Below are 26,202 nucleotides of genomic sequence, written 5' to 3' on the forward strand. Positions count from 1 at the left end.
TGAGATCTCGCGAGACTCCGGAAGCGTGGTCTATAGGGTGCTCCGGAGGCGCGCGCTTGCGTTCCCGGGCGAGTGGTTATCTGAGCAGTTTGCTTGTGGTGGGTGATTAGAAGCGCGGTTTTCCACTTTTGTAACGTTTCTGGTTATCTGTTTTCTGTTTTTGTGTCAGAGGGATATTATAACTGTCGGGGGTAGTTTTTCTGCGCCATTTGGCGCCGGGGTAGGAGACTGAGAAGAAGCTGGTTTTTCCGGTTAGGGGGGTTATCGCAAGGGGCGCTGCTGGCGGCTCGAAAGGCGGCGGTGCTGGGCCTGCCCGGGCTGGAGCGTGAGCGTGTGTCCAGCCTGCTGGGTCTGCGCTTGGAGACAGGCACTGTCGGGAGCGGGAGCACCGAGGAGGCGAGGGCGTGAGAGCCAGAGTTTTAAAATCTTGCTTAACAGCTTATTACGCACGCCGTGTTTTCCAAGCTCGAAACCTCCCACGTGGGTCTTGTCCAGGAAAATGATCTGTAACCAATCTGTAAATGAAAATTGAGGTCGGTTTATTCTGAGCCAAAATGTGAGGACCATATAGCCGGGGCGGCCTTCCCCAAGGAAGGAAGGGCACCAAAGAGGCGGGGTGTCCAGAGTGGTACATACGGTCACAGAGCATGTGTCCCATGTGATTGGATTGTCCCTTTTATAGTAGTGAGAAGGCGCTGTCGGCACAGCGGTTGATGGACAGCAGGTAGCAGGTCTGCTGTTTCAGTGGACAGGCAGGGTGGCAGCTCTGTTGTCTCGAGCTGGGTGGTCAGAGAGTGGGTGCAGCAATCAGTTCCTAGTCTAGGGAGAGATGCTTAGCCTTAAGGAAATGCCAATGTAGGGGAAGCTGCATCTTTACCTTAAGGGCATTTGTTCTTGTCTGTGGACACAGGAAATGCTTAAAGCAGATGTGCAATGCATGTGCAACGGCCACTCTGGAAAAAGCAAGGTCAGGCCAAATTAGATTTATACCAAACAGCTTCCTCATATACTGCAATATCCTATGGCTTGCCATTTGTTTATCAGTCTTAATGTGTTTATCTTACTAGATTATAGTAACTGTAAGAACTGGAGCCCTCACCAGTACATTTTTGAACGGTGTAACCTGGATTTCTCACAGCCTGTTTAAAGTCTGTGCACACAGACGGAGGGCTTTGTAGTGTCTGCTCGATGTTTTGTTCACCTTGATTGCTTTTTCTGAAGGCCTGGATTTCAGGGTCTTTGGGTACCTCCTAATGGGATGGTTTTCAGGTATAGCAAAAGGCCAAGGGACCTAGCCCATCTATTAAACTTCCAGAAAGGCAATAACAACTGTTTGTCTTTATCAACTTTAAAATAGCCAGTTATTTTACTGACAAATGAGTTTATTTGGAAATAACAAAGCAATTGTAATTCAGGATGTGCAAACTATGGTGAAACACAGGCAAGTCCAGAGAACAAAGGAGGGGCGCTTGCTTTTATAGAGAAAAAGGGAGAGTTGTGAGGGGCTGTTGTAAATGAAAGCTCTTTGGGGAGGAGTAAGAGTTCAGGGTGGTTTTGGCTCCTCAGCAGGGTGGCTTTGGCATCTTCCATTGGCTGGGGTTGTTGCTGGGCAAGAAGAAAATCTTCCTTTTTCCTCCTGGGGTACTATAGCAGCAACTTCCTGTTGAAGATGCAAGGTATGTCTCTTCCTGTTCGGGGTGATTGAGGATGAGTGGTAGGGTGTGAAAGCTCCCTTTGCAGGCCTTCCCGACTTCAACTTTAGTTGAGGTTTCCATTATTAGTTTTCACACCTTCTACTGTTAGCAGAACAAGAGTCTTGAACTAATCTAATCTTTTGTATAAGTTGCTCCTATTGGGTAACTTTACTGAAATTTGGATCTGTGGCCCTCATCAGTGACCAGAAATTGTCTATCAGGTAGAACAGGGCTGCAGGCCACCAGATTTTGTTGGATCTGTGAACTAAGAGTAGTTTTTGTTTTTTAAATGATTGAGAAAGATTGAAGAGTATTCATGACACATGAAAATTATATGAAATTCAAATTTTACTGTCCATAAATTTTTATTAAGGCATAGCCACATTCATTTGTTTATGTTTTGTCCTTTGCCCTATAATGGCAGAGTTGAGTAGTTAGAAGTGAGACATATGGCCTGCAAAGCCTAAAATATGTACTATCTGGGACTTTATAGAAAAAGTTTGCCCACTCCTTAGGTACATGATTAAGAGTTGGGCTGCTGGTGTTCAGTTGAATTAAATCAATTGTCTTATCTTTGTGTTAATAGATTTTTCTTCTGCATTGGCAGACTATAGTTTCTATATGTTTTCGAGCAGAATCACAGTTGACCTCTCTTTGCTACTGTGGAAATTTAACGTATATCCCTTCCTCAAACGTGACTCCGGTTACCCTGTTGATGTGCAGGGCTAGCTTATCAATTTTTAAAAATTTTTATTTATTTATTTATTTTTTAATTGCAATAACATTGGATTATAACATTATATAGCTTTCAGATGTACATCATAATATATTTCGAATTCTATGTAGATTACATCATGTTCACCACCCAAAAAGTAATTATAGACCATCCCCTCACATGCGAGCGTAATCACCCCTTTTGCCCTCCCTCCTTCTCCCATGGTAACCACCAATCCAATCTCCATTGCTATGTATTTGTTTGCCATCGTTTTTATCTTCTATTTATGAGTGAGATCATACGGTATTTGACTTTCTCCCTCTGACTAATTCCATTCAGCATAATACCCTAAAGGACATCCATGTTGTCACAAATGACCGGATTTCATCATTTTTTATGGCTGAGTAGTAGTCCATCGTGTATAAATACCACATCTTTATCCATTCGTCCCTTGATGGGCACCTAGGTTGCTTCCAACTCTTGTCTATTGTGTATAATGCTGCAGTGAGCATAGGGACGCAAGTATCTTTATGCCTTTACGTTTTCAAGTTCTTTGGATAAATACCCAGCAATGGGATGGCTGGATCATATGGTAGATCTATTCTTAATTTTCTGAGGAATCTCCATAGTGCTTTCCATAGTGGCAGCAGGAGTTTGCACTCCCACCAGCAGTGTGCAATGGTGCCCTTCTCTTCACATCCTCTCCAACATTTGTTGTTTCCTGTCTTGTTAATTATAGCCATTCTGACCAGAGTGAGGTGATACCTCATTGGAGTTTTCATTTGCATTTCCCTGATAGCTAATGATGTTGAGCATCTTTTCATATGCCTGTTGGCCATCCGTATATCTTCTCTGGAGAAATCTCTGTTCAGATCCTTTGCCTATTTTTTAGTTGGGTTGTTGGTTTTTTTGTTGTTGAGCTGTATGAGTTCTTTGTATATTTTGGATATTAACCCCTTATCTGATATATGATTTGCAAATATCTTCTCCTAATTGTTAGGTTGTCTTTTTGTTTTGTTGATGCTTTCCTTTGCTGTGCGAAAGCTTTTTAGTTTGATGTAGTCCCATTTGTTCATTTTTTCTTTTGTTTCCCTTGCCCGGTCAGACATGGTACTTGAAAATATGCTGCTAAGACTGATGTCAAAAAGCATACTGTCTATGTTTTCTTCTAGAAGTTTCATGGTTTTGGGTCTTACATTCAAGTCTTTAATCCATTTTGAGTTGATTTTTGTGCATGGTGTAAGGGAATGGTCTACTTTCATTCTTTTGCATGTGGCTGTCCAGTTTTCCCAACACCATTCATTGAAGAGACTCTCCTTTCTCCATCTATGCTCTTGGCTCCCTTGTCGAATATAAGCTGTCCATAAATGTGTGGGTTTATTTCTGGGCTCTCGTTTCTGTTCCATTGATCTGTGTGTCTGTTTTTGTGCCAGTACCATGCTGTTTTGGTTACTATGGCTTTGTAGTATATTTTAAAATCAGGGAGTGTGATACCTCCAGCTTTGTTCTTTTTTCTCGGGAATCCTTTGGCTATTTGGGCTCTTTTGTTGTTCCATATAAATTTTAGGATTCTTTATTCTATTTCTGTGAAAAATGTTGTTGGAACTTTGATAGAGATTGCGTTGAATCTATAGATTGCTTTAGGAAGTATGGACATTTTAACGATGTTAATTCTTCCAATCCCAGAGCACGGAATATCTTTCCATTTCTTTGTGACTTCTTCAATTTCTTTCAACAGTGTTTTATAGATTTTGGTGCGTACACCAAAATCTTTCACCTCTTTGGTTAAGTTTATTCCCAGATATTTTATTCTTTTGGTTGCAATTGTAAATGGGATTGTATTCTTAGTTTCTCTTTCTGCTACTTCGTTGTTAGTGTATAGAAATGCAACCGATTCTTGTACTTTGATTTTGTATCCTGCTACTTGACTGTATTCCTTTATTGTTTCTAAAAGTTTTTTAGTGGATTCTTTAGGGTTTTCTAGATATAAAATCATGTCGTCTGCAAAGAGTGACAGTTTCACTTCTTTTCCAATATGGAGCCCTTTTATTTCTTTTTCTTGCCTGATTGCTCTGGCTAGGACTTACAATACTATGTTAAATAAGAGTGGTGACAGTGGGCATCCTAGTCTGGTTCCTGTTCTTAGAGGGATAGCTTTCAGTTTTTCTCCGTTGTGAATATTTGCTATGGGTTTGTCATATATGGCCTTTATTATGTTGAGGTATTTTCCTTCTATACCCATTTTATTTAGAGCTTTTATCATAAATGGATTCTGTATCTTGTCAAATGCTTTCTCTGCATCTATTGAGATGATCATATGATTTTTATTCTTCATTTTGTTAATGTGGTGTATCACATTGATAGATTTGCAGATGTTGAACCATCCCTGCATCCCTGGAATGAAACCCACTTGATCATGATGTATGATCTTTTTAGTGTGTTGTTTTATTTGATTTGCTAGTATTTTGTTGAGGATTTTTGCATCGATGTTCATCAGTGATATTGGCCTGTAATTTTCTTTTTTTCTGTTGTCTTTGTCTGGTTTTGGTATCAGGATAATGTTGGGTTCGTAGAATGAGTTAGGAAGCCTCCCCTCCTCTTCAATTTTTTGGAAGAGTTTGAGAAATATAGGTATTTAGTCTTCTTTGGATGTTTGGTAGAATTCACCAGGGAAGCCATCTGGTCCTGTACTTTTATTTTTTGGGAGGTTTTTGATTGCTGTTTCGATCTCCTTACTGGTGATTGGTCTATTCAAATTTTCTACTTCTTGGTCCAGTTTTGGAAGGTTGTATGTTTCTAAGAATTTATCCATTTCTTCTAGATTATCCAATTTGGTGGTGTATAGCTTTTCGTACTATTCCCTTATCTTTTGTATTTCTGAGGTGTCCGTTGTAATCTCTCCTCTTTCATTTCTGATTTTATTTGAGCCTTCTCTCTTTTTTTCTTGGTGAGTCTAGCTAAGGGTTTGTCTATTTTGTTTATCTGTTCAAAGAACCAGTTCTTGGTTTCATTAATTTTTTCTGTTGTTTTTTTAGTCTCTATTTTGTTTATTTCTGTTCTGATTTTTATTATTTCCTTCCTTCTGCTGATTTTGGTATTTCTTTGTTGTTTTTTTTCCAGTACCTTTAGATGCACTTTTAGATTGTCTATTTGGGATTTTTCTTCTTTGTTGAGGTAGGCCTGAATTGCTATAAACTTCCCTCTTAGAACTGCTATTGCTGTATCCCACGGATTTTGGCGTGTCATATCTTCATTTTCATTTGTCACCTGGAATTTTTTTATTTCTCCTTTGATTTCTTCATTGACCCAGTTGTTGTTCAGTAGCATTTTGTTTAATCTCCACGTTTTTGTGGCTTTTCTGGTTTTCTTCCTGGAGTTGATTTCTTGTTTCATACCTTTGTGGTCAGAAAAGATGCATGGTATTATTTCGATCTTCTTAAATTTATTGAGACTTGTTTTGTGGCCTAATATGTGATCAATTCTGGAGAATGTTCCATGTGCATTTGAAAAGAATGTGTATTCTGTGGTTTTGCATGGAATGTCCTATATATATCTACTAAATCCATCTGGCCTAATGTGTCCTTTAAGGCCAGTGTTTCCTTATTGATCTTCAGTTTGCATGATCTATCCATTGGTGTAAGTGGATTGTTAAAGTCCCCTACTGTTATTGTGTTACTATTTCTCCTTTTATGTCTGTTAATAATTACTTGATGTATTTTGGTGCTCCTATGTTGCATGCATAGATATTTACAAGTGTTATATTTTCTTGTTGGATTGTTCCCTTCATCATTACATAGTGCCCGTCTTTGTCTCTTGTTACAGTTTTTGTTTTAAAGTCTATTTTGTCTGAGATAAGTATTGCTACCCCGGTTTTCTTTTCTTTGCCACTTGCATGAAATATCTTTTTCCATCCTTTCACTTTCAGTTGGTGAGTGTCTTTAGGTCTGAATTGTGTCTCTTGTATGCAGCATATACATGGGTGTTGTTTTTTTTATCCAATTGGCTACCCTATGGCATTTGATTGAAACATTTAGTCCATTGATGTTTAAAGTAGCTATTGATAAATATGTATTTATTGCCATTTTGTTGGTTTTTTTGGTATCTTTTAGTAGTTCTTCTCTGTTCCTTTCTTTTCCTCTTGCTCTCTTCCCTTGTGGTTTGATGGCTGTCTTTAGTAATAGGTTTGATTTCTTTTGTCTTACATTTTTGCCTACTTATTATAGTTTTCTGATTACCATGAGGATTCTATGTAATATTCTATGTATATAACAGTCTATATTGAGTTGATAGACTCGTTAGCTTGACCTTTTTCTAAAAGCTCTACTTTTTCACTCCCCTCCTCCCACATTTTGTGTTTTTCAAATCATATGTAGTCTTTTGTTTAGAGTGTCTATCCATTACCTTCTTATCATTGAAATGGGTGATTTTAGTATATTTGTCTTTTAAGCTTCACAGGTAGTTGATCTGCTAGCTTAACTATATTTTTACCTTTACAAGTGATTTTATTGCCTATTTTTCTTTTGTTTTGTTGATAATTTTTTATAATATTTGTGGTCATTGCTTTCCCACTTAAATAATCCCGTCAGCATTTCTTGTAGAACTGGTTTCTTGGTGATAAACTCCTTTACTCTTTTTTTCCCCCCACATAGTTGTATATCTTAGTTGCAGGTCCTTCTAGTTGTGGGATGTGTGACGCTGCCTCAACGTGGCCTGACAAGCAGTGCCATGTCCGTGCCCAGGATCCAAACCCTGGGCCGCTGCAGCAGAGCGCGCAAACTTAACCACTGGGCCATGGAGCCAGCCCCTCCTTTACATTTTGCTTGTCTGGGAACCTCTTTATCTCTCCTTCCATTCTGAATGACGACCTTGATGGATAGAATATTCTTGGCTGTAGGTTTTTTCCTTTTAGAACTTTAAATATATCATGCCATTCTCTTGTCGCCTGTAGGGTCTCAGCTGAGAAGTCTGCTGATAGCCTTATGGGCTTCCCTTTGTATGTCACTTCTGGCCTTTCTCTCGCTGCTTTTAGGATTCTCTCTTTATCTTTAATTTTGGACATTTTAATTATAATATGTATTGGTGTGGGCCTCTTTGGACTTGACTTGTTTGGAGCTCTCTGTGCTTCCTGTACTTGGATGTCTGTTTCCTTCCTTAGGAAAATTTTCATCTATTATTTCTTCAAATAAATTTTCTGCCCCTTTGTCTCTTTCTTCTCCTCCTGGGACACTTATAATCCGACTGTTAGCATGCTTGATATTGTCCCAGAGTTCCCTTTGACTGTTCTCACTCTAATTCTTTTTTCTGTTCAGCTTGGGTGATTTCCTGTAGTCTTTCATCTAGCTTGCTGATCTGTTATTCTGCATCCTCTGCTCTGCTATTGAGTCCCTCTAATGAATTTTTCATTTCCAGTATTGTATTCTTCATTTCTGAGTGGTTCTTTGTTATATCTTCCACTTTTTTGCTGATGTGCTCACTGTGTTCATCCAGTGTTCTCGCAATATTTCTGACCATCCTTATGATATTTTCTTGAACTCTTTGTTGAGTAGGTCGCTTATTTCTGTTTCATTTAGTCCTTTTTCTGGTGTTTTGTCCTGTTCCCTTGCTTGGAAAGTATTCCTTTGTCTCCTCATTATGCCTCTTTCTCTGTGCTTATTTCTATGTATTAGGTGAGTCAGCTATGTCTCCTGATCTTGGAGAAGTAGCTTTATGTATGAGCTGCCTTATGATGCCCAGCAGTGTGCTTCCCTCTTGTCACCAGTCCAAATGATCCAGGAGTGACCCCTTTGTGGGCTACTTGTGTCCTTCTGCTGTGTCAGGGTTGCTCCCACTGCAGGTACCCAGGGAGTCTAGTCTTTCCTTCCCTGGCCAGCTGTTTGTAAATCTGGTTTGGGGAGCCTCAGCACCATCGGCTACTAAGTCTATCAGCACACTCCTAGTGCAGTTTTTCTCTTAATTGGGGTGTTACCCAGTGTAGCTGGTTGCTAGGCTCAGGGGCTTACAGTTGCAATAGGCCTCAGCCCTACAAGGCTGTTGTCAGTTCTCTTGAGTGCAGCTGAGTGGGGCTGGCCCTAGGCACTGGAACACTCAACTGTTTCAGGCTTTGGAAGGTGGGGCTGGTCCTTTTTATGGCTATTTGTGAAGCACAGGTCTTCTGCCACTAATAAGCCTCACCCCTCACAGGACCACACACACCATCAACACAGTCCTGGTCCGTGCACACTTCTCAATCCCCTGGAGTGTACCCCGATGCCCCACTGCAGAGGCCCCAACCTCTCCATCAATGTCCCCCACAGTTTACCTGGCCTTCACAGAGGCCCTGCCCCGCAGAGGCAGGCACACTCACCTGCCTGTAGAGGATCAAGGCACCCAGTCAGTGCAGGCTGAAAAGTAGCCTGAGGGCTTGCTGTTAGGTGAGGCTGGTCCCTGCCCTGGCTGAACTGGATTAAGTCTGTCCTCTAGTGGGTGTGGCAGGCCCCTGGGCTAACAGGCCGAGGGAAGAACCTCAATGGTGCCCACCTGGATCTGTGTCAGCACACCTGGACCAGGTCAGAACAATGGCCCCCACCAGTGTCTCCATCTCCAGAGAGGTCCCTGCTTTCACCAAGATGTCCCCAGAGCCCACCAGGTGAGTCTTGTTTCACCAAACGGCTGTCAGCCTTCTCTCTGGTGATTTTAGGTTGCTGCAATGAGTGAGTTTGTGCATGGGCTCTTTAAGACCTGGGTCTTTTTGGGTTTTGGCTGATAGCTTTTCTAGGGGTATCCTCGCTGCAGTTAATAGCCAGCAAAGCCAGACAGTAAGACTCTTGTCTCAGTTGGGCTGCGTCTGAAGGATGCTTATAGCAGTATCGGCCCCTACTCCAGACCTTACTCCTCCAGGGAAGGCTGTGTACCTTAGGGTGGCTCCTACCTGGCCAGCTGAGAAGCTCTGCTGCTCCCACAGGTTGCTTTTTTCCTCTCCAGCAGGAATTTCTGCCTCTTCCGCCTTAGTTAGGACTGTCCCTTGTTGTGGAGGTTCTTTTTATCCAGTTTTCAGTTTTCTCTCTAGGGTATTTTTTCCAAAAATAGTTGTAACCTGGTTGTGTTCATGGGAGGAGATGTGTTCAGAGTCTGCTTACGCCGCCATCTTGATGAGATCCCCCCACATTTTATGTTTTTGATGTCATATATAACGTCTTATTTTTTGTGTGTGTATCCATTACCCTCCTAGCACTGAAACAGGGAATTTCAGTACTATTTTCTTTTGATCTTCAATATTATATTCATAGGTTGTTGATCTGCTACTTTTATTGTATTTTTGCCTTTACCAGTGCTTTTATCATCTTTTTTTTTTTTTTTTGATAATTTTCTAATTTCTATTGGTGGTCTTCTCTTTCCCACTTAAATAAGTCCCTTTAGCATTTCTTGAAAAACTGGTTTCATGGTGTTAAACTCCTTTAATATTGCTTGTCTGGGAAACTTTATCTCTCCTTACATTCTGAATGATAACCTTGCTGGGTAGAGTATTCTTGGCTGTAGGTTTTTTCCTTCCAGCACTTTAAATAAATGTTATCATGTCACTCCCTTCTATCCTGTAAGGTTTCTGCTGAGAAGTCAGCTGACAGCTTTATGGGGTTTCCTTTGTATGTCGCTTGTTGCCTTTCTCTTGCAGCTTTTAGAATTCTTTCTTTCTCTTTAATTTTGGACATTTTAATTGTAACATGTCTTGGTGTGGGTCTCTTTGGGTTTATCTTGTTTGGTGCTCTCTGTGATTCCTGTACTTGGATGTCTGTTTCTTTCCTTAGGTTAGGAATGTTTTCAACTATTATTTCTTCGAATAGATTCTCTGCCCCTTTGTCTCTCTCTTCTCCTTCTGGAACACATATAATACAAATGTTAGTGTGCTTGACGTTGTCCTAGAGTTCCCTTAGACTGCTGCCATTCTTTAGAATTGTTTTTTCTTTTACCTGATTAACTTGGCTGATTTCCTCTAGTCTTTCATCCAGCTTTTTTATCCATTCTTCGGTATCATCTACTCTGCCGTTGAGTCCCTCTAGTGAATTTTTCATTTTCAGTATCGTACTCTTCATTTCTGATTGGCTCTTTTTTATATTTTCCAGTTCTTTGTTGACATTCTCACTGTGTTTATCCATTCTTCTCCCAAGATCAATGAGCATCCTTATACCTTTTTGCTTAAACTCTTTATCAGGTAGATTGTTTCTTTGTGTTTCATTTAGTTCTTTTTCTGGGGTTTTGTCCTGTACTCTTGCGTGCAACATATTCCTCTGCCTCCTCATTTTGCCTCTTTCTCTGTGCTTGTATATAGGTATCAGGTGGGTCAGCTACATCTCCTGATCTTGTAGAGGTGGCCTCATGTAGGAGACATCTTTGGAGACCCAGCAATGTGCTTCCCTCTCTTCACCAGTTCAAAATGTTCCAAGAGTCACCCTTGTGTGAACTACATGTGTCTTTCTGTTGTGGCAGAGTTCTTGCTGCAGATGCCCAGGGAGTCTCAGCTTTGCCCCTGGTCAGCTGGTTGTAGTGCTCTGCTGCATGAAGCTGCTATGGATCCTTCAGTCAGCTTATCGGGTTTGGGGAGCCCCAGAACAGTTGGCTGAAAAGTCGAAATAGCACATTCCTGTTGCAATTTTTCTGTTAAGTGGGTAGGTCCCCAGTGTGGCTGGTTGCTAGGCTCAGGGGCTTACAATTGCTGCAAGCCTCTGGCCTGCAAGGCTGTTGTCAGCTCCCTCAGGATTGCAGCTGAGTGGGTCTGGTCCCAGGCGTGGGAATACACAGTTGTTTCAGGCTTTGGAAGGAAGTGCCGATCCCCTATGTGGCTGCTTGACAAGCACAGGGCTTCTGCCACTCATAAGCCCCACAGCCCACAGGTCCGCACCCACCATCACCACAGTCCTGGCCCCATGGACACTTCCCAACTCCTTGAAACAGACCCATTTGCCCCACTTCAGAGCCCCACACACACTCCACTAATGGCCCCCACTCTCCACCCACTCCTCATGCATGCCCTACCTAACATCAGTGGACCCACTTGAATACATGCAGAGGATCCAGGCACACGGTCTATGCAGGCTGAAAAGTTGCCCAAGAGCTTGCTGTTGGGTGGGGCCAGTCTCTTGGGTGGGCTGACTGCTCTGGCTGAGCAGGAGTTATTTTACATTCTAGTGGGCAGGGCAGACCCTGGGCTAACAGGCCAGAGGAAGAACTCCAATGCCTTCTGTCAGCATCTGTGTCAGCAGGCCTGCACTGGGTCAAAATAATGGTTGCTCCCAGTGTCTCAGTCCTGGAGAAGTCTTGCATCTCACCAAGATGCACCCAGAGCCTATCTGGTGAGTCCTTTCACCAAAGGACCTTCCAGCTTTCTTTATGGTGATTTTAGATTGCTTTCCAAAACAGGTGAGTTTGAGTGTGGGCCTTTTAAGAGCTGGCTTTTTTTTCTGTTTCTGTCCTATAGCTTTTCTTGGGGTATTACCTGGTGTAGTTAATAGCCAGCAAACCCAAGTGTTATAACACTCATTTCAGTTGTATTGAGTCTGAAGGATGCTGTAGTGTGAATGTTCCCCTAGTCAGGTCCCCCACTCCTCCAGGGAAGGCTGCACACCTTAGGGCTGCTCCCACCCAGTGTGAAGCTCTGCAGCTCATGAAATTGGCTTCTTTCTCTCCAGACAGGAATTTCTCCCTCTTTTCCCTCAATCAGAAATGTCTCATGCTGTGAGAGTTCCTTTTACCCAGTTTTTAGTTCTCTCTCAGAGGTAATTTTTTGAAAAATAGTCATTACTTTGTTGTGCTCATGAGAGGAGGTGAGTTCAGAGTCTGCTTACAACACTATCTTGACCACTCTTCTCAGGAACTCTCTTTCAATAAATGTAAGAGAGTGCCTGAGTGAAGGCCAAGAACCGCAAAGTTTGGAAAGGCAAATAGCAAGATGATCCTTAAGAGCTAGAAGGAAAGGTTTTTCCTACTGGTGTACTCTACTTGAATGGACGTTCTAGATATTGTCTCACAGCTAGAGTGAGAAGTGTTACATCTCTTCTAGAAATAAAACCTTCCACACCTACCCAGAAGCGGAGAACAGGAGGAGTATCCTTCCAATACATGTGAGAGAGAGCCAGAGTGAAGGCTGAGTAATGTGAAGTTTGACAAGGCAGTTATCAAGAGGACCCTCAAGAGCTAGAAGCCAGAGTTTTTCTCCACAGTGAATATTGCTTAATTGGGTCTTACAGATATTCAATCCCAGCGGTAGTGACAGGTTTAAAAGCTCTCACTGGAAGATGTCTACAGCTCCTGGCACGCTCTGTTCAGCAATATTCTTCCTTCATCACTTCAGAGTGAGACCCTGTGTGTAAACTTGAATGTGAACGTATTAAAAGTCACTTATGAAGATGATCCTAAAGAGCTGCCAGCAGGAGACTTTCTTAACCCTGTACTCTCCCTGAATGGATGTTAAAGATTATCTGTCCTACGATGAATGAAAAGATTTAAAACTCTTCTAGGAAAAAACCCTTTAACACCTACTGGGAAACAGAGTTCAGGAGAAACATTCTTACAATACATGTAAGAGGGAGTCTCAGTGAAGGACGAGATCTGGAAAAATGAGAAGGCAATTATCAAGGTGATCCTCAAGATTTATAAGCAAAGTGATCTCCACAGTGAATATTCCTTGTGTGAATGTTGTAGATATTACCTCCCAGCTAGAGGGAAGTGTTTTACATCTCTTTTTTAAACAAAAAGTTTAACACCTACCAGGAAGCAGAGTGCAGGAGGAAACTTCTTACAATACATGTGAAGAGAGCCTGAGTGAATGCTGAGGACTGCAAAGTTTGAAAAGGCAAATATCAAGGTGACCCTCAAGAGCAGGAAGCAAAAGTTTTTCTCATGGTGAATATCCCCTGAATGGATGTTATAGGTATTCTCTGCCAGCTAGAGGGAAAATTTTCAATCTCTTCCAGAAACAAAACCTTTAACACCTATCAGGAAGCAGAGGTCAGGAGAATCATTCTTAAGTACATGTGAGAGAGAGACTGAGTGAAAGCTCAGAATTTCAAAACATGAAAGGGCAGTTATCAAGGTGATCCTTAAGGGGCAGAAGCAAGAATTTTTCCCAACACTGTAATCTATTTGAATGGATGTTATAGAAATTCTCTCCCAGCTGTAGAAATGTTTAAAGCTCTCCAAGCAAAATGTCACTCCCTGCTCTTGGCAAGCTAACCTCAGGAATCATTTTCCTTCACCACATGTGGCTAGAGAGCCTTTGTGTAGACTGAATTGCAATGTACTAAAAGTCACTTATCAAGACGATCCAAAAGAGCTACAAGCAGGACCTTTTCCACACTGCATACCCTTTTTGAATGACGTTACAGATCATCTGTCCTCACTGTTGTGAAGACTTTTAAGTCTCTCCATGGAAGAAACCCCTTCACAGATACAGGCAGCTGCGTTCAGCAGGAACATGCTTTCATGAAATGGAAGAGAGAATCTGAGTGAAGGCTCAGAAGTACAATATGTGAGAAGGCACTTAGAAGGACTATCCTAACCAGCTACAAGCCAGAGATTTTCTGCTCAGTGTACTTTCCTTCAATGGATGCTATACATATCCTCCCCAAGCTGTAATAAAATGTTAAAAATCTCTCCTAGGAAAATGTCACGTCCAGCTCCTGACAGGGTGAGCTCAGCAAGAGTTTCCCTTCGTCACATGAGAGTGAGAGACTTTGCATAGCCTGAAGGGCATGTGTGAAAAGTGAATTGTGAAGATGTTACTGAAGAGCCACAAGCTGGAGATTTTCTACACAGTGTAACCACATTGAACGAAAGTTACATATAATCTGGCCCAGTAGAAGTGAAAACTTTTCAATCTCTCCTTTGAAGTAGCCCCTTCACAGCTGTGGGCATCTGAGTTCAGCAGGGACATGCTTCCATGACATGGGGGAGAGCTTGAGGGAAGGCAGTGAACCTCAATGTGTGCAAAAGCACTTACCAGGATGATCCTGAAGTGCTAGAAACCAAAGCTTCTCTGCACAGTGGATGGTCTAGATATTCTCTCAGCTGTAGTGAAAAGATTAAAATTTCTCCCAGGACAGTGTCACTTCCAGCTCCTGGCAAGCTGAATTCAGCAATAGTTTTACTTTATCACCCACAAGTGAGAGCTGGTGTGTCAAATGAAGTGCATTGTATTAAAAGTCATTAAACAAGACTGTCCTAAAGAGCTACGAGGAGGAGTTTTTCTATACCCTGTGCCCTCATTGAACAAAAGTTATAGATAACCTGCCCTAGTCATAGTGAAATATTTTAAGTATCTCCTTGGAAGAAGCACCTTCACAGCTATGGAGAGTGGAGTTCAGCAGGAAAGTGCTTTCATGACACTGCTGAGAGAGGCTGAGTGAAGTTGGTGAACTGTAATGTGTGAAATGTCACCTACCAAGAGGCTCCTAAACAGCTACCAGCCAGCTATTTTCTGCACAGTGTACATTCCTTGAATGTATGCTATAGATATTCTCTCCCAGCTGTAGTGAAATGATGAAGAGCTCTGTTAGGAAAGTGTCACTTCCACCTCCTGGCAAGCAGTGCTCACCTGTAATTTTACTTCATCAAATGTGCATGAGAGCCTCTGTGTAGACTGAACTGCAGTGTATTAGAAGTCACTTATCAAGAAGATACTAAAGAGGTAAAAGCAGGAGATTTTCTCCACTGTGAAACCTCATTGAATATATGTTACAGATAATCTGTCACAAGTGTAGTGAAAATCTATAAATCTCTCCTTGGGAGAAGTCCCTTCACAGCTACAGACAACTGAGTTCAGCAGGAACATGCCTTCATGATAAGGGGGAGCAAGCCTGAGTGAAGGCTGTGAGCTGCAGCCTCTGAAAAGGCACTTACCAGGATGAAAAAGCCTTTCCTTGAATGTGTGAGCTAGAGATGCTCTCCCAGCTTCCATGAAATGTTTAAAAGCTCCCCTGGGAAAAAGTCAATTTCACCTCTTGGCATGGTGAGGTCAGCAGCAGTTTTCCTTCATGACATGCGCTTGACAGTCAGTGTCTTGAGTTCTTGGCATAGAATTAAAGGGGAGGGACTGGCTCCGTGGCCGAGTGGTTAAGTTCGCATGCTCCACTGCGGCGGCCCAGGGTTCAGATCCTGGGCACGGACATGGCACCGCTCGTCAGGCCACGTTGAGGCGGTGTCCCACATCCCACAGCTAGAAGGACCTGCAACCAGCATATACAACTATGTACGGCTGGGTGGGGTTTGGGAAATAAAGCAGAAAAAAAAAAAGATTGGCAACAGTTGTTAGCCCAGGTGCCAATCCTTAAAAACAAAGTAAGATTGGCAACAGTTGTTAGCCCAGATGCCAATCTTTAAAAAAAAAAGAATTAAAAGTGACTTAAAAACTATATTAAAGAGGCACAAGCAGTTCTAAACCGTGTACCCACACTGTCCAAAAGTAACAGCTAGTCTGTCCCAGAGAGAAATGTTTTCAATCTCTCCTTGGAAGAAATCTCTTCACAACTACGGGCATCTGAGTTCAGCAGGGACAGTCTTCCCTGACAAGGGAGGCAGAGCCTGAGTGTAGGCCGTGAACTGCAATGTGTGAGGCCCTTACCTAGATGATCTGAAACAGCTGGAAGCCAGGGGTTTTTGGCATAGTGCACTTCCTTACACAGTGAAACAGAATAAAGGAAACCTCATTTTAAATGAGATTGGGAGGCAAGAAGGGGGAGCCTTCAGGCACTATAACTTGATATCAATTACAGAATCATCAATTACAGACCCCAACAGAAAAAAATGCCCATTACATTCCCAACAAGAAATTGACTAGCTGAGCAACTCAGCTAATGAGAAATCATCACCACCCTGAACTCTCACTTTCTTCCAATGGACTTTTGCTCAAAACAACCCCTCCTAACTTCTTTTTCTCTGTAAAATAACATTCCTCTCCTTTGTGTGCTGGACTTGCCTATGGCTTTTGCTATAGTTTGCTTGTCCTGAATTGTGATTCCTCTGCTATTCTTGAATAAACCCCTTTTGCTGGTAAAAATAACTGGCTGTTTTATTTATCTAGGTCAACAGTTACATAAAATGGAATGTTATCCCGTCTTAAAAAAAGAAAATTCTGGGGCTGGCCCCGTGGCCGAGTGGTTAAGTTCGCATGCTCTGCTGCAAGCGGCCCAGTGTTTCGTTGGTTCGAATCCTGGGCGCGGACATGGCACTGCTCATCAAACCATGCTGAGGCAGCGTCCCACATGCCACAACTAGAAGGACCCACAACGAAGAATATACAACTATGTACCGGGGGGGCTTTGGGGAGAAAAAGGAAAAAATAAAATCTTTAAAAAAAAAAAAAAAAGAAAAAGAAAATTCTGATATGTGTTAAAACATGGATGAACCTTGAAGACATTATATTAAGTGAAAGAAGGCAAACACAAAAGGACAAATACTCCACTAATATGAGTGACTTAGAATAGTCAAATTCATAGAGACAGAGAGTGGAACAGTGGTTACCAGAGGCTGGGGGAAGGAGGGAATGGGGAGTTAGTGTTTAATTGATACAGAGTTTCAGTTTGAATGATGAAAGTTCTGGAGATGGATGGTGGTGATGGTTGCACAACAAGGTAAATGTATTTAATGCCACTTAACTGTACTTTACTTTAAAACGGTAAATTTTATGTTATGTATATTTACCACACACACAAAATACCTGTCTCTTAGCTTCCGTAGACCAGAATTGCTCCCAAGACCCAGAGCCAATTCTCAAATATATTTCTGGATTCACACTTTCTCATCATTTATGGCTTCTCTGGGATTTTCTTTGCTTGTCCCATCAGAGTAGTAGATTTAACTTTTTTCTGTATCCATCATTTAGGAAAATCTTTATTGGAAGGATATCAGAGGAAATCTAGTCCCTCTTACTGCCAGAAACAAAAGTCCCTTTGCATGAGTTTAAAAGGGAGGTAAGGGGCTGGCCCTGTGGCCGAGTGGTTAAGTTTGTGTACTCCACTTCGGCGGCCCAGGGTTTTGCTGGTTTGGATCCTGGGCGCGGACATGGCATCGCTCATCAGGCCACGTTGAGGTGGCATCCCACATGCCACAATTAGAAGGACCTGCAACTAAGATATACAACTATGTATTGGGATTTGGGGAGAAAAAGCCAAAAAAAAAAAAAAAAGAAGTGGAGCGTGCAAACTTAACATCTCGGCCATGGGGCTGGCCTCAGATGATAGCTTTTTAAAAAAATAATAGAATTTTTTGGGAGCAGGTTTAGGTATAAAGAAAAATTGAGCAGAAAACACAAAGTTTCAACATACCCCATTGTCCTCCTCCCATTTCCCTTGTTATTAATGTCTTGCATTATTGTGGTACATTTGTCACAGTTGATAAGCCAGTAATGACACATTATTTGTAACTAAAGTCCATAATATACGTTAGGGTTCACTCTTTGTGTTGTACATTCCATGGGTTTGGACAAATATATAATGACATGTGCCCTCCATTACAGTATCATACAGAATAGTTTCACTGCCCTAAAGATCCCCTGCACTCCACCTCTTCACCCCTCTCTCCATGAGAACCTAACTGATCTTTTTATTGTCTCCATAGTTTTGCCTTTTCCAGAATGTCATAGTTGGAATCCTACGGTATGTAGCTTTCTCAGATTGGCTTCTTTCACTTAGCAACATGCATTTAAGGTTCATCCATGTCTTTTTGTGGTTTGATAGTTCACTTCATTTTAGCACTGAATAATACTCCATTATGTGGTATGGCTATACCACAATTTGTTTATCCATTTATGTACTGAAAGACATCTTGGTTTTTCCCTAAGTTTTGGTGATTATGAATAAAGCTGCTTTAAACACCGATGTGCAGGTTTTTGTGTGGACAAAAGTCTTCAACTCCTTTGGGTAAATACCAAGGAGCACGATTGCTGGATCATATGATAAGAGTATGTTGAGTTTTATAAGAACTGTGAACTGTCTTGTAAAGTGGCTGTACCATTCTGCATTCACACCAGCAGTGAGTGAGAGTTCCTGTTGTTCCACATCCTCACCAGCATTTGGTGTTGTCAGTGTTTTGGATTTTTGCTATTCTAATAGATGTATACCAGTATCTCATTGTTAGACTTTTCAATTCCCTATTGGTGTATGATGTTGAGCCATCTGTTCATATGCTTATCTGCCATCTGTATATCTTCTTTGGTGAAATACATGTTCAGATTTGGGGGCTATTTTTTAATCAGGTTGTTTGTTTTCTTGTTGAGTTTTAAGAGTTCTTTGTATATTTTGGACATAAGTCCCCTTTTCATGTTTGTTATCTAAGCAATCACTACTAGTACAGAGGAAAGCTATTGACTTACATATCATGTTATATTAGGCCTCACTTTTAACATGCTTATTAGTAACAATACTTTGTCAAGTGAATTTTCTCAGATTTTTATGTAGATAATCAAATTACCTTTAAAAAGGCAGCATTGTCTCTTTACAATAATTATGCCTCATTTATTTTTCTAATTTATTGCCCTGGCTATTTATGTTGGGACTATATTGAATAAAAATGGTGCCATTTTTTATTCTTCACATTTCTGGATGTAAAGCTCATACATTACATCATTCAAAAAAACATGTGGGCGATGGCCCGGTCACTGAGTGGTTAAGTTTGCATGCTCCACTTTGGTGGCCCAGGGTTTCACTGGTTTGGATCCTAGGCATGGACTTAGCACCACTCATCAAGCCATGCTGAGGCAGTGTCTTACAACTAGAATGTACAACTATGTACTGGGGGACTTTGGGGAGAAGAAGAAACAAACAAAAAAAAGAAGATTGGCAACAGATGTTAGCTCAGGTACCAATCTTTAAGAAAAAAGAAATATGTATTGAGCACCTACAATGTGCCTGATAATGTTCTGGGAGTTTGAAATATGAGGAATATTCAAGTAAGAAAAGGGTGGATAGGAAGCCTTAGAAACATACAGGAGCTAGAGCCAGAGGGCTGTGGAGGCCCCCTTACTGGATTTATTCTACAAGAATGTGGAAAATATTGGATGGTTTTGACAAGGAGTTTCATGTACAATTAGCATTTTATAAAAGTCCCTATGACTACTGTAAAGGAAGAATGATAGCTGGGGTGCTAATTAACCAGCTGCTGCATGGTCTAGATGAGATGTTATGGAGGTTTGGCCTGGGAGGGTAGCAGTGGAGGTGATGGGAAGTGGTACACTTCGTGATACATTTCAAATGAAAAGCTGATGGGGTTTGCTGGTAATCAGATGTCGGATGAGGAATCAATGATGATTCCTAGTTTTTGACTGTATAACAGCACGACTAGACATGCATATGTAGCGGGAACATTGAGTGCTAACAGTTCGGGGCATTAGCAGGTATTCACTTTGGGGCGTGTGAAGTTGGAGTCACCTGATGCACATCCGTGCGGAGGTGGCAGAAGCCAACAGACAGAAAGATTTCAGGGCCTGGCATTTAGAGTGGACCAGAGGACTAGACATAGAATAGGTGATACAGAAAGCCTGTGGCCTGGATGAAATCACCAAGGGGGGATAGAGAGAAACAGAGGCATACGACAGCTAGGGTTGAGGTTGTCCTTGACACAGAGAAAGAGACAAGTGAGCTAGAGTGAAGCAGGGAAAGGGTGACATTCTTGAGAAGGGAAAGTCTAATGTCAGGGAAAGAGAATAATAATATTTTACTATAAAGGATGATATGTCTTCTCGAAATCTGGTAAGATATCTTCTATCAATTTCTAGAAATTTCCTCTTACTACCAGTTTGCTAACTTTATCTTTTGTATAAGTAATTGATATGAACTTTTTCATTAATCTATTCATGTGACTTTATGCTGACAGATTTATTAATGCTGACACCTTGTGGAATAACATCTACTTCATGGAATTATCAATTCAATTTATTGACGTTTTAGATCATGTGGATGTGTTTATAAGTGAAATTGCTTGGTGGAGTTCTGTTATTTTCTCCTTTTTGTTGTTCATAATTTCCCAACTGTTGTTAATTAAGTATTTCACTACAGCTAACCAGATTCCTTTTCATTGATTGAATTTTTGTTTTCTATTTTAATCAACTTCTCTTTTTATCATTGTAAAGTTATTCTACCTTTTAAAAGTTTTTAAAACTATTTTATTTATTTAAGCTATTTTATAGTTTAAAATTTTTTAAAATAATTCATCCTACCTTTTGTTTTTGTTCCCATTTTTGTTTACCCAGTTTCTAGAGTTGAAATTAGTTTATTAAAATTTCAAATTTCTTATTATTCTCAAAAATCATCTGAAACTATAAATTTTCCTCTCATATCACCTTCTCTTGTATTGTAAATGTGTTCATATGGTGTGCTCTCAATTCTAGATAATTTACCATTTACATGTGAATTTCCTTTTTAATCAGAAACATGTCATTTCCAGGTCTACAATGATTTTTCCATTTCTCTTATTATCTGTCAACTTAAAAAGGAAATTCACTTGTTATTTTACCCTCAAAATCAATTTACTCAATAATAGCGAAAAGAATTGCAATTTGGGATGTGCATGCTTTGGCAAACCATAGGCAAATCTGGAAAACAAAGGAAGGGAACTTGCTTTTATAGAGAAAAAGGGGGTGGGAGTGGGGTTTCTGAACAGAAGTCCATTGGGGGAAAGTAACAGTTCTGGGCAGCACCAGCTTCTCATTGGCTGGACTGTGACATTTCTTATTGGTTGGGCTGTTGCTGGGTGGGGACAGAAGTCTTCCTTAGTAGTAGAGTAGTTTTACTTCCTGTCAGAGATGCAGGCATCTGTCTCTTCCTGTTTGGAGCAGTTGAAGATGTATGAGAGCTCCCTCTTCAGGCCTTCCTGACTCCAGTTTAGTTAAGGTTTCCTTTATTAATTCCCGCATTTCCCGTTTTGATCAAGATCTTTCTCCAAAAGCATCACTCATCAACAGTTGCATTCTCTGCATGCAGTGGTTTTGTCCCTCTGTGCTAGGAAGAACCTTTCCTGGTTGTCGTGTCCCATGTTGGAGGTAAAGTGCATAGTTATTGGAAACTAGGCCACATTTGAGTAACAAGGAAGGTCAGGAGGGGGAACTCTGAGGCATTTCTCATCTAAAGTCTGTATTTCTCCAAGGTCACAGGCATTGGAGTTCATCTCAGAGGGCTGAGATAACATCACCTTATCAGGCATGTCATTTTTAGAGGTTAGACAGGCAATGGGTACAGAACTTCACAACAGGTATACAGAGCAAGATGAAGAGCAATACTATAAGCCTAGTTTTCCGGATGGTTCTAAACCAGGAGCCAAGACCTGAAGGCAGCCAGCTGAACAAATCAAAAGACAATGGATTAAGTGAAATTCATTGTAGCCGATGTGTTTGCTCTCTAATGTTATGTAATAGGGTTTCTACTTCTCCAGAGGCATTTATCCAAGTGCAACAGGAGGTGTTCACCACGGCACAGACAACTCCTTGCTCAGAAAGTAGATAATCAAGTGCTATATGATTATCCAAAACTACCTTGGCCAATGAGTTAAGCAACCTTTGCTGAGCTGAAATTGCTTTGGCTGTGGCATCAGCCAGTTCTACTAGTATCAGGGAGAGATTCCTGGTCACTTTTTCTTTGGCACTCACTCTGTTCCATGGGAAGAAAGTTCTGCCCACAGAGGCAAGCCCAGTCATGTAGACCTCCTGGAAGTTCTCATTTAAAGGAACTATGGAGATTGAATGGGAGAGACCAATGAGAGACCTCTGATTCATTCTGCAGAGAGAACAGGACAGTCAATATGGCAAGGGCACACTGTCCTTGTTTTCTCCAGCTGTCAAAGCAATGAGTTATCCAAGCATAAAGGCCATTACTGAAACCTCCACAGATGACATAAACCAGGGAGTGTACATAAGGTCATGGCATAAGTGATATCATCTACAGACTCATTCACCAACATAGAGGAATTAGCATTATATAACCAAGGCTCAGATAGTATGTTGTTAGATACTGAAAGGTTGCTTAAATACATGGGCATGTTAAGAAATATGCAAATGATCCAACTTACATTGATGGTCCTGCAAAATTTTTCATAAAAATATTCAAAACATCTTGTTTTCTCCTCCCAAGGCTGGATTAAAGTAAGGGGCACACTTAGGCGAGCACAGCACCCTGACTTGGAAAAATGGACCAGCAGAGCAATTTAGACAAACAGCAGCATCTGGTATCTCAGTTAAAATACTTATAGGGTGAACTAGGGGGTCATTACTGTCTTGGACAGATAGAGGTTTTGGATGGTAAATCCAGCGATCAGAGAAGTTTCCCTCTTTTGAAAGCGATTGGGAAATGTGAACAAGGGCATTGTTCTTCCAGGAAACAGAGGGAGAAAATAAATAAGAAACAACAGTGGCATGAGGGTATACAGGTCTGGTCTGGTCATCTTGGGAAAGCTGTCTGCCTCAGATGTCAGGTGGAGCCTTCTTCAGCAGTGAGATGTCTACCCAAGTCTTGAGTCCCTGAAGTTTGGATGCCATCTGGTAGTGAGGATGGCCTGGTATAGTCCCTCCTAAGAGTCTCAAGGGCATTAAAATTGGGAACATCACTTTGGAGTATTATATCCAGACATTTAAGGAAACTAGAAGAATTTAGGATCCAATTTAGCTTACAGGTAGAACAAAACCTTAAAGACAATTAATAGGACTAGAATTTACTATCTACGCAGGTGAAAACATAATTTCTTCCTCCACAATTAGCCTGGCTTTTGTTAAAGATAAGCAGAGTAAAACTAATTTACTTGTATTAAACTTGGCCTGATTATTTATATAAATGCAACAAGGATAATGATTGATAATGTAAGCTCTTTTTAAAGATTTCTTTGCTGTAACTTTGTAAGCAAGGTACTATGCTAGATTTTCAAGCAGTTTCTTAAAGCTGTCAGTCAGGTCTGAGTCTATGTACATCTTTCTTGAATATAACATTCTAGTCAAAACTTTGGCAACGTAACCAACATTTCCGATTGTGTTTTGTTACAAGGAGAACAGATCTTCGCTGAACCCATGCAAATACGTATATCGTCACAAAAAGAATACTTAAAAGTTCATGAATTCTGGAGGAATCAGGCAAAGAGGAAAAAGATAAATGTTTCAACCTTGTTGAAAAGATACACTTTACCAAAACGCTGTAGGTTATAGATAGCTTAAAGTAGAGGAGAAAAAGGGGTCCTTTACATCTGGAAAACAAAACGTCAAAGCAATCAGTCTTCCAGTCGAGTCCCAGAAATTCCCACCCAGTTCAGAGTTATGATCTTACAGTTATCAAAACCTGTGTTCCGGGGTACTTGTCAGTCTTTTTCATGAATATCTTTGAAAATTGAACATATTTGTAAAAGCATCAGAGTAAAACAATAACTGACTGTAACTGACAAAAGACTTTTTAAAAAGGCAATGGGTAAATACAATTGACAAGAAAATTTGGGTATTTTTGTGACACACATTTTAGACAGTAACTAGAATTACAGTTAATAACATTATATTAGGGCATATCAGATTTTTAGGAATTATATACAATTTCTACAACACTTTAGTAACATTCACCCATACGGTAAACCTAAAAAGACTTATTGTTTATTTGATCATGTTTCTCATGTAATTTGACATACCAAATAAACCTAATTAGTGTAGTGTCTCTTTTTATAAGGAGAGGGATTAAATCTTTTGAGATGTCCCAGGTGCCACTTGGAAAATCCCAGTTACATACAGGCTGAAAAAAAGTTCATTTAGAATTTGAATATTTTGGGAAGCTTGTCAAAATATCAAAAGGTTTAGACACTTGACCAAATAGGATCACAGATCAGTAGAAAATAATAAGTACCTATTTGACCAAAGTAACAACAACAGGTTTCAAAGGCAAATACAAAAGGTCACATGGCTGTAAGCAAAACTCAACTCCAACACTAAGAAGACTCAAGTTTTCCTAAGAAATTAGAGACGTAATTTAAAAAAGCACAAGAAATCATTTTGGTAAAACATAAAATCTGTTTTCTAGGCATATTACTTAAAGGCAAAGAAGCTTTCCAAATCTGTTACCACGAGCAGACCAAATAGCCCAAGAAAACCTTGTCCTTTCCATAGAAAAGAAGGCCAAGTTTTAATTTTGCATCATCTTATTTTAGTATTAAAACTCATTTTAAGAAATTCATTTTAATCTTAGCCAGCTTGGCCACACATTAAAATTCTTTTCTCAATATTCTTTTCCACAAACCTACAGCTTTCCCTTTACATTTAGATTTTGTCCTGTGTTTTCCTCTATCCCATTCCAAAATGACCAGCTTCTAAGATAAAATTACTTTCTTTTCCCTCAATAAAATGCATTTCCAATCCTTATACTTTGTTTTACTGAAAACACATCCTACTTCCCTTGCATACAGGGATGTTTCCCTTTTTATTTCTTGTAGCTTTAGTTACATATATTGGCATTCTTAACCCTTAGAATCCACAATTCCTGGTAAAAATTAAGAAGTAAGCAATTGTGAAGTATATTAGCATTTTATGGCTTGGCAAACTTAAAATACCTCTTATAAATTTCTAGAAACATTGCCATGTTTCATAGAAAATTTCTCAGCATGGCATAAAATATGTTCATTAATAGACTCAAATATCTTTAGTTTTCTGCAATAGGAAGCCAAATTAGATATCTTCAGTAATTAATGTTTTAGTATTTTATCTTGTTTGAAAAATGATTTAGGGATTCAATGACTATCCATTATTTAGTTTAACTTAGTATAAACTTTGATCTCGTTTACATTTGTTTTAATTATTTGCTTTTAGTAATCATGCTTGGTGTAGATGTTAAATAGCCAACTGTCATCTTGTTACTTTCTAGCTGACAAATTTTGTAGCAGAGACAGCATTAGCCTGCATGACTCGTGAACCCAGGCAGAGAGAAAAGTTGCACATTTGTGTCACATCCAGCTAACAATTCTGGAGATATGCCTGTTTTTTATTTATACCAACAACCTTCAGCTAGCTTTTATTTATTAAAGATTAATCCTAGAACACATAAACTTGAAAAGCATTTGAGTTAGTTTCTATTATATTTCTGAGATTTAGGAATACTTAATTTATAAGCAGTTAATTTCAAGCCAATTAAATAGAGCTTTTTACAAGTCAATTCTAGTAATACCATTTGGAGGTAGAAAAATATCACATCTCTATATCATACATACATAGACACATAGACATAAACGGAGATCTCATAGCTTTCGTTTAAAAACTTTTAGATATGTCTCAAAAGAATAGTTGGATCCAAGTTGTATTTCTGGCAGATGGACTAAGGTAAAGTTAGTCGATCAGAGATGGCTGAAGTCTCATACTGAAAGTTTTTATTTGTATCCTTTTAGAGCTGCTTTTGGAGTCATTTTGTCTATTATCAAAAGTCTAGGGTAGTTGCTATTTAAACTTTTTCTTGTAGTTTTTATTTGCTCCAGTTAACTTAGAAATAGTAATAAGGAGTTAAACATTTGAATCCTCAGAGGTCTGATTTTAAAGGGGCAGGTTTTTGCAAAGAGGAAGGTGGCCTCTGGGGTGGAGCCTGAGACAAAGGAGTCTGGGAAGACAACAAGATGGCACCTGAAACAGAAAGGGGGAAGGGAGCAGGAGGCTTCAGAAGCCATTTTGTTCTCCCTCAGTTTTTTAGTTGTTAATTTAGATAAGACATCTAGTAGTGAGGCAATTTTAGAGCTTTGTGGGTATCCAGAAGCCTTCAGGTACCAAGGAAAATTGACTTCCCATTTATTTTGCTTAATTTTAGAACCATGGTCTTCCAGTTTGATTTTAAGAAA

General features: G+C 40.2%; 2 long non-coding RNA genes across 3 annotated transcripts in view; both read left to right on the plus strand.

Annotated features, from left to right (window-relative positions):
• LOC106826695 (uncharacterized) overlaps positions 1-26,202 on the plus strand; it is a 60,807-nt gene that overhangs the window by 20,932 nt on the left and 13,673 nt on the right. The gene's annotated exons all lie outside the window — the stretch shown is intronic.
• LOC139040285 (uncharacterized) lies at positions 77-18,251 on the plus strand. Its single transcript, XR_011494479.1, has 2 exons — positions 77-11,799; positions 12,440-18,251. It is a non-coding gene; the product is annotated as an uncharacterized lncRNA (long non-coding RNA).

The sequence above is a fragment of the Equus asinus genome, chromosome 15 (assembly GCF_041296235.1).
Source record: "Equus asinus isolate D_3611 breed Donkey chromosome 15, EquAss-T2T_v2, whole genome shotgun sequence".
NCBI classification, from domain to species: Eukaryota; Metazoa; Chordata; class Mammalia; order Perissodactyla; family Equidae; genus Equus; species Equus asinus.